A 9,874-nucleotide genomic window follows, 5' to 3' on the forward strand; every position below is an offset into this window, starting at 1 on the left:
TGAAATGAGTACCCAGCTTGCTGGGGGGTAAACGGTAATGACTGGGGAAGGCACTGGCAAACCACCCCGTATTGAGTCTGCCATGAAAACGCTAGAGGGCGTCACCCCAAGGGTCAGACATGACCCGGTGCTTGCACAGGGGATACCTTTACCTTTAAGGCAGTTTAATGCATTGCAAACCAGTGCTCCACCAGGGATCCACAGGTATCCTGCAGCCTCACTTCACATTAATGGGCAGCACCTTCATCCAGAGTAAGAAGTCTTCCTTCAGTGCAAGAGACTGAGGTTCCTTGGCTTCAAAAGCTCCCCAAAACCTTTTCTGTTTCCCTGGTGCTCCTAGGAAAACTTGTTGCCAGTTACTGAACGCTTGTCCCTTTTGAATTCCACGGTCCTGATTTTTAAAAGATTTATTTGCAATGGCTTTTTGTAAGGTCTTCGTTTATGGGAGGTGCGGAACGTTTTGAAATGACGCCCCCTGCATACTACCTGACAGCCAGAAAGGCCTTGCAGAAGTCCAATCAAGAGGGTTCTCCTAAAACATCATGATTTTCATGGCTGGAAGGTATCAGTGAGACCACCCTTTTGTACCAATGGCCAGATGCAACAGGTGACTCCTTTACCATCTGTCCCAGACCATAATTTCTGATCTCCTGAAGGTACAGATCCTTCGCCTCCCATAAAGCTGCATTTCCCTCCTGGTCCATGGGCCCATGAATCACACCTGCTTCTATAAAAGCCCAACCTGTCAAAATCTGCCGTCTTCCTTAAGTTAAAAGCCAGGCAAGCAACTGAACTCCTAACACAGATCAAGGTGCCTCACCCCTTCTGTTATCCGTGGCCCTCAAACCACTTGCAGGGACCCCCCCGTGGGGTACATAGACCTCCAAAGCAGCCAAATTCTCAACGGGAACCATCTGATCTCTGGAGTCCCAAAATGAGCTATAATTCCAGGGGATCCCCAGGCCCCACCTGGAGGCGGGCATCCCTATCCAAAACATTGGGTACCACTGTGTTAGTCCAGTCACTGTGCCACCCTGGTTGTCTATCCTGAAGGCTCTTCCAGTGGAAAGCTCTGTGCCTACATGCAGCTGTCATTCGGCTGCGCCTGCATGCAGCTGCCTGCATGCGGCTGGCATGCCAACGCCACCCCTCCCCTCCACACCGAGGTGGCCAAACCATGCCAAAGTGCTCACCCCTAGTGCAGTGTCACCAGTGTCCATTTGGCAATGCAGTCAAGGCCTCCACTAACAAGCACATGTTGTGGGAAGCATGCACTACCCGTCAGCAGAAGCATTTCCTTTGCGTTCAGGCAGCCTGACGGACCCATAGTGCTCCTGCGCAGGTGAGTCCTGGACCATCTGTGGTGGTAGCCAGGAGAAGACTTTCCTGAATGACTGACTGGCTTGTGAGAAGCAAAGCTGATAACTCAAGCATCCCCTGAATGGCCCTTCTGGGGTTATTTCTGCACTGGAGCGGTCTGGAATGTCTCCTGTGCCTTGGGGTAGGGGCTACAGTGGGAAACCCACCTTTCAATCCCTGTTGGACCATGGAAATTCCATGCATGACCTTGGGCCAGGCACTCTCTCTCAGATTAACCTAACTCACAAAGTCATTGTGAGGATAAAATCACGAGGAGAGATGTAAGAACGACTCAGCTGACCTGTATATTCTGGGGGACTCACTTAATGGGTGATTCCAGTCTTGGTGCCTATTTGTCCCCTTCCAGTTTTATGATTCGGAGAGCAAGCTCAGAGATGGATGTGCCCCCAACTCAATTATTTCACGCTGGATGAATCTCCGAGCTGATTCACACAAGCAGGTTTCTCTCTTTTTGACTGAAAAACAGCTTACACTCCAAAGCTCATGCCCTGAATAAATCTTTGTCGGTCTTAAAGGTGCTATTGGATTCTGATCATCATATGATGCAAACCACCTAAGAGGCAGCACTCCAGGAAGGTCAGTCCTATACATCTAATTATAAATAAATAAATAATCACATCCAGCTGTAACCCATACGGTGTCACTAGGAGAAGACCACTAGAGATGCCAACTGCCTGGAGGAACATATGGCCTGTCTGTTTGATAAGAGGCTGAAGAGGATATTTACCAGGTGAAGTAAAAAGGGCTCAGATACCCATTCCCACAATTTAAAGCTCTATTCAAGAGAGAGAACGTTCCTCTCTGGGCCAGTCAGAGCCCCTGAAGCTGAACATCTATGCATAACCGCTGCCTTTAGATTCGGGCAGGTCATGGTACCAGTCCGAAGCAACAGAACCAAGTTTGAAGACCCACAAAGGTTAATTCCGTGTGCATGCATGTTGCTTCTTTGCCACCGGACTCAAACATTGCTGCTTTGGGAATCTCTCTTGCTCAGAAGCTGGGAGGGGGGGGGAATCTGGCCCCTCCCTCTCAGAACAGTCCCAGCTTTCGAGCTGTCAACCTGCAGGTGAAAAGTTCCCTATCCGATTACTAATCATTTGAACAAGTAGCCCCAAAGGCCAGGGGTGGGGGAGCCGAGAGTGAAATCTCATCCTTTATATTGGCTCTGTTATAGCCCTGAAGGCATTCCAAGGCTGGTCAAAGGAGATCCCAGATGTTCAGCAACTCTGCCTAAGCAAATTGGGGGGGGGGGGATACAGGCATAGAAGGGGAAGGCTCAAAGAGTTTGGCCCGAGGGGTGGCCTAAAGGGAAAGGCATAGAGCCACACAAGGCAAAACTGGCAGAGTGGGCAGGCCAAAGGAAGCAAATACGGGGAACTCGGGTCAAAGAGATAGTAGAGAAGTCCAAACTCTGCCACAACCTAAAATTGTTCCTGGGAGTCCTCATTATTGCTTCCTGTTAAGTAGGGTTGCTCAAGAAGAAGGAACAGGATTTTTGTACCCACTTTTTGCTAGCCAAAGGAGTCTCAAAGTGGCTTACAACTTCCCACCCTTCCTCTCCCCACAACTGACACCCTGTGTGGTAGGTGGGGCCGAGAAAGCTCTGGGAGAACTGTGACTGGCCCAAGTTCATCCTGCAGGCTTCATGTGTCTCAGAGAGGCTTACGATTGCCTTCCCTTCCTCTCCCCAAAACAGACAACCTGTGAGGTAGGTGGGAATGAGAGAACACTGTGAGTGGTCCAAGGTCACTCCTCTGGCTGCACAGGGGGGAGAAGCGGGGAATCAAACCCGGTTCTCCAGATTAGAGGCCACTGCTCGTAACCGCTGTGCCAAATTGGTTCTCAAGAGGATGGCAACAGCTGTTCACCACTGCTAATCTCCTGCCTTGAAGATCAAATCAGCAGTCTGGAGTATGCAGCAACAGTGAAATTAATAATTCAACTTAAAAACTGATTGCTGACAGAATTCAAAAAGTAAAATGTTAAATATCAATGTTGAGATCAACAGAAGTAAGTTTTATAGCATTTTGTAAACAGTGCTGCAAAAACTTTTCAATGTAATGAGGAGAATTTGTGGGGGGGATTAATATATATATATATATATATATATATATATATATATATATATATATATATATATATATATATATATATATATATATATATATATATATCTCCTACATTTTGTTATATATAATCATTTTTTCTATATGTAATTATGGTTTTCCTTTTTTATTTTCTTTTTAATACCTCTTTAGGGTTGTGCGCTTCGGTCATGATCGGCCACTGAAGCGGCTGAAGCGCAAAACCCTACTTTAGTTCTCAGAAATTTTGATTCCTTGCTCTTCCACATGCAGCCAGAGAGGTGACCTTGGGCTAGTCAGAGTCCTGTTCTTACAGAGCACTTCAATCAGAGCTCTCTCTTAACCCCACTTACTGTACATGTTGTCTGTTGTGGGGAGAGGAAGGGAAGGCAATTGTGAGACTCCTTCGGGCAGTGAAATATATATACACACACACACACTACATATATATATATATATATATATATATATATATATATATATATATATATATATATATATATATATATGTTGTTGTTATGTGCGAAGTCGTGTCCGACCCATGGCGACCCCATGGACAATGATCCTCCAGGCCTTCCTGTCCTCTACCATTCCCCGGAGTCCATTTAAGTTTGCACCGACTGCTTCAGTGACTCCATCCAGCCACCTCATTCTCTGTCGTCCCCTCCTTCTTTTGCCCTCGATCACTTCCAGCATTAGGCTCTTCTCCAGGGAGTCCTTCCTTCTCATCAGGTGGCCAAAGTATTTGAGTTTCATCTTCAGGATCTGGCCTTCTAAAGAGCAGTCAGGGCTGATCTCCTCTAGGACTGACTGGTTTGTTCGCCTTGCAGTCCAAGGGACTCGCAAGAGTCTTCTCCAGCACCAGAGTTCAGAAGCCTCAATTCTTTGACGCTCGGCCTTCCTTATGGTCCAACTCTCGCAGCCATACATACATATATGCATATATATACATACATATATACATATATATATATATAAAGTTAAATTCAATATTTGGTAAGACAAAACAGTATAAACAAAGATATGAAAATAAATCAGATCCCAGTGAATACCAAGCACTAAGTGGATAAAAATATTAACTCTCTGATGGGGTCTGTTTGGCTTGAATTTTCCTTGCAGCCAGTGCAAATAATGACACATTAAAACTAATAAAAGGATTAGTATTCGATAAACAGAAAGACCAATTTGTCTGTGTCACTGTAAAAATTAGAAACCTAGTTATGAACTTGATCCTTGGCTCCTAATATAGAAGCCAATCTAAAATGTAATGAGAAAGGTCTTTGATAGCAGGGTGTCCGCAAATACGCAAGCGAAGGGCTAAGCTACACGGGAGTAATGATGAGACAGTAAAGCCGACGCAAACTGGAGATTTTGTGATGAGATGGTAAATAAATGACCAGATCTGAAATGAACTTTTTAAAATAGCTTAAACTAGAGGAGGAAACTGGATTGTGGAACTGTGTATCTATCAAACAAGGCACCATTTTTAAAGACCCAGTCTCTTAAATTGGGTCCTTCCGACTGAGCTCTCCATAAATCATCTGGGATGGAGGAACATGCCTGGATTTAGCTATAGCTAGAGAGCCCAAAAGGATCTGCGTTCAAAATGGACTCCAAACTTTGCTTAAAAGGAAAATTAGCAGAATTTTGCCTATGTTTTCACCTGGATTTAATAGAATCATAGAATCATAGAATCATAGAATCATAGAATCATAGAATAATAGAATAATAAATAATAATAAAAGATTCGACATTGTAAACCGTCCACATGCCTTCCATTAACAGCCTCTTGCTAACTTGGCTGCCACATGATTCTCTGTTGTCGATGAAGCTTTTCACAACAACCTGTGGTTCCATGTTGCTTTTCCTTAGGGCCCTTAATCTTTATGAAATTGTTCATTAATTACCTACATGTGGCATTGCTTAAAATAAGAGTAGCACGACGGGTCTCATTTCCTCCTTACCCCTTCTCAAGCATAGCCACGAAAACATTAAAAACCCATTTCCCTACCAAATCATGATTCAATTGAATCATGAAAATTAAAAACAGAGAGGTTAAAATTGAAGGACCCACATGTGTGTTTGCAAAAAGGAGGGGGGGGCAGGCAAGATATATGACATTTTTCCTGGAGATACTCAAACAATCCTCAAGTGCCTCGCCCCTCCGCCTTGAAAAACACACACAGACGTGTGAACTGCAAACCAATTGGGAAGAGGAGTTCTGGGCATGGGCCAGCTTCTGAGACATTCAGGACACTTTGTCACAAACCTCTTGGGTAAGGTGACCAGATTGACCCACTTTTGGAGGGACATCTTGGGGTACCTGGCAAATTGTACTTACGCTGAAATTAAAAATATATATATTACAATACCATTTTTGCGTTCTATGCGTTCTATGAAACTTTTTGTTGCTCCATAGAGACCAAATTTTTAATCAAGACCCCCCCCCCCCGGTCAATGGTGTCCCGCTTTACCAATGTTAAAATCTGGTCACCTTATTCTTGGGTGAACAGGTTGCAGGTTTGGATCCAAGGGATGTATTTGAGCACCACCATCCCCTTTCTCATGTGCCCCACGAGCAATTTTGCACTGCTGGCAAGATCCCATTCTCTCCCCCCCCCCCCGACTCCCCCCCCAAATGACATCAAAGCACCTTTCTTGCGTCTTTAATTGGACCCTGGGCTCAGACTGCCCCCCTGGGCATGTGAACTCCCTGGTGACCCCTGTGAACTATGCTTCTCCCCTGACCCAGCTGCTTTGCCTGTCCCCGGAAGGGCCTTATTTGCACCCCTGTTGACTCTGCTCCTTTGGCCTGGAGAGGGGGACGGCGGCCCGTGGAGCTCAGCTGGAGCTGCACCCAGATAAGGGACCTTTGTTCCCCTCCAGCTGGGTAAACCAACAGAAATGGTGTCCCGGTGTTAATGTCTTCTAATCCCAAACTCCCCCCCCCCCCGCCCGTTTTGGTTGGGTGGCCACCGCTGAACAATCCCCATCAGAGAGGGAAACGACCCCCCCCCCTTTTATTTGGCTGCAGGGGCAAAGAGAGGCTGCTGGCCCAGGAGTTTCATTTACCTTAAGCCAATGTGAAAGGGAAATGAATGGCTGCAGGTGGGAGAGACCCCCCTCCCCCTCTGAAGGGGCCTGTCCAGCGTTAACCTTTGATTAAAGGCCAGGGGTGGGAATCCTGGTCTTGAAACCACAGGCTGCCACCGCCCAGTGCAACGCTAGGTCAGAAGCCGGACAAAGTGAGGTTTGGTTCTCAAAAGCCTTTCCCCTGGAAATCCCTGCCTGTGGGCCAGCCCGGAGGGAGCCTAGAAGCTGCAGCGCCAGAGACCAGCGTGCAAAGCTGATGCAGGATCCAGTTTCTCCCCAAGCCCCCGGGAAATGGTCTTGGTAGCACCACCTCTGCAAGACTGGCCAAGCTGAGGCTTCCTTGTCAAGAGAGTCCCTGTGATGAACTTTTACCCTTTCTCAGGGCTGGAAGGAATGTTGGCCAGCCTACGTGGAAGAGCTGGAGCAGTGGAAATCTTCACCAGATCAGCCAACGCAGGGCCCTCCCTGACAGGGCTGCCAATTGCCTGAAGAAACGAAATATCCTGTCTGGAAGCTCCAGTCACCCTCTCCCACGCGGGCACCTCCATAAACGTGTCAAGGGCTGTTCCTCCAGGCCTGTTGGCAACCTGGCCTTCACCGCTTCATCGTTCACACACCTATGAACCACACACACTCCGAAACCTGGCTTGGCGTTGGGGGGGCACTTGTTTACTTCCCACCTCTGGAAACACCTGGCTGGGCCGGCCAGGATTTACGGAGTGAAAGTGTGAAATGAGGCCGCCAGCTGCTCAGAATGGCAGCGCTTGATGCCTTTTTACGAGGTGACCTATTATGGAAAATAAACTTTAATCCACCCATAAAAAGCGAGATCTGTAAACCATATTTACCCGAGTAGTCTGGCACACAGGAAGCATTCTTGGGACACGCAGAGGGGCTTTAGAAGGATCCGGGCTATTCAGAGCTGCACAATGGCCGGGCAGAAGGGCCGGAGGCCTGCTGGGCGTCTTCTCTACCGCTCTGACTTACCCCTAGGCAGGCCCAGCCCACAGGAAGATGGTGTTATTTTAAATTATATTTATGTGGCACTCATCCAGGGCTGCCTGGGAGCCCCTTGGTGGCTAGGGTCGCCAACTGATCGGGAAAGAGCCCAGCCTTATCTGCTCCCGGGCCTTTATTTTCATTGTTTGATTTCTTGACCACATTCGGCCATTGTATTCGGGTCACCACCCTCTTGCGGGTGATTTTTCAGCCATTCGGATGGAGATGAGTAGGCAATGGGAACCTGCAAGGAGGGGAGGGAGACCCTCCAGGGAAAGCGGGAAAGAAGAGAGGGAGGTACGATGTAGTTCTGATAGCACATCGGCCTGACCTCAGCTGTAGGCCTGGTGGACCAGCATGTAGAGGTTTAGGGCTTGCTGATGTATTTAGCTCTATTCCTAAGAGCAAAGAACTGGTGACTGTCTATTTATTCCAAGCCACGGGGACTTCGAAGTACACCTACTAAATCTTCCATAGACATAAACATGGATTTTAAAGTTCTTTGCTCTCAGTAAGACCCCCCGCCCCAAGTTCCTCCATTAAGAACTTCAGTACAGTTTTAGAAAAAGAAGAGTTGGTTCTTCTACCCTGCTTTTCACAGCCTGAAGGAGTCTCAACATGGCTTACAATCACCTTCCCTTACTCTCCCCATAACAGGACTCCGTGAGGCTGATGAGCCTGAGAGAGCTCTGACAGAACTTCTCTGCAAGGACAGCTCTAACAGAACTGTGACAAGCCCAAGGTCACCCAGCTGGCTGCATGTGGAGGAGGAATGGGGAAATCAAACCCGGCTCTCTAGACTAGGTGCTGCTGCTCTTAACCAGGACAACATGCTGGCTTTTTAGCCTTACAACGGCCTTCTCAGGTGCAGCTACAGGACACCTTTAAGACCCACCAAACTTATTCAAGGCATGAGTGAAGGTGAAGTAGGTGGAGGACTATGCAAGTTCCCTCTTTCAGCTACAGCCTTGTAAGGTAGGCCACCGCTACTCACCTCCCCCTTACCTTCTGGACAACTTCAAACCTCGGAAAGAGAGGGAGACAGAAACTGACTTCTAAGTGCCTTTTGACCAGAGCGGTTCCCGTTTTCCTCCCACCCCATTCTCCACTCCGGAGTCACTCCGCTAATTCCCGTGGGAAGCCATCCTTTGCGGAACCCGAGCTGTGAAGGACGGCTGGGACCCGATCCCGGACCACTACCTGGCAGTTATCCTCAGCTCCCGGAACAAGCCAGTGGTGAGTTTTTGCGTTAATTGATTTGGGCAAGCGCCATGTTGACAGCTTGTGCGGAGTCAAGAGTGCCCATCCATCCTTTCCTCCACCGTCACCCAAATCAACTTGACCGGGGGCAAGTATGGGGGTCCCGATCCCCCAAGCCAGTTGAGCTGCAACTCTCGGCGTTTAGTCTGTGGGCCAGGGTTAGTCAAACTGCAACCCTCCAGATGTCCATGGACTACAATTCCCATGAGCCCCTGCCAGCATTCGTGCAAAAAATTCTACTGAGCATTTTTTTGAGCCTGGAGACACGTTTCAAATTACACAGCAGAAACACTGAGGAGACGATTGCCCATTTGAAATGATGCCAGGTTTTAGCATCCTTACTGAATACATAATTGTGTGGTTCTGTTCTAGCTCCTCACGAAAAGAACGTTGATTCGAACACCAGGTCCCTCGTACCCTCAGGCACCCACTGGGAACCCCTGAGCCAGCCACCAATCCAGGTCTCCTGAGCTGCAGGCCTGCCCCTGACTCCGGGCCTTCCTAAACCAGGGTGAGACTCAGCAATGTTCATCAAGGGGAAATTCTGGTAGAACCGTCTCCCCCTCTGAGTTGCCAACTCTCAAGTCGTCTCAGCACTTTATCAGGGGCAAGTAGATCTAAGACAAGGAGCCAAACAGGTCAATATAAGGGGGATGAACTTAAGCCTACTTACGGTAAACCTTAATTTAAAATAAATATAATTTATAACGGGGGGTTTTAATTGGGGATTGTTATGCTATTGCACTGTTGTAATTCATGAGCTGGCTAACTGGAAGTGGTGGGTAATAAATTTAATAATAATAATAAATATAATTATAATAATAATTATTATATTTTAGTTAAAACCCCAGCACTTGTAGCACAGCCTCAATAAAATCAATGCATGCATCCATCCAAATGCCTCCACTGAGCAGATGCATTCGGCATTACCACCTTTATCAATGGTCAAGCGTCAGGTAAAACCAACATACAAAGAATACAGTGAATACAAGAATTGTTATAGATAGTTGGCCCCTTACATAAAATGATATACTCAGGACACTATGGACCTGTAGTCA

This window comes from Paroedura picta, chromosome 11 (assembly GCF_049243985.1).
Source record: "Paroedura picta isolate Pp20150507F chromosome 11, Ppicta_v3.0, whole genome shotgun sequence".
Classification (NCBI taxonomy): domain Eukaryota; kingdom Metazoa; phylum Chordata; class Lepidosauria; order Squamata; family Gekkonidae; genus Paroedura; species Paroedura picta.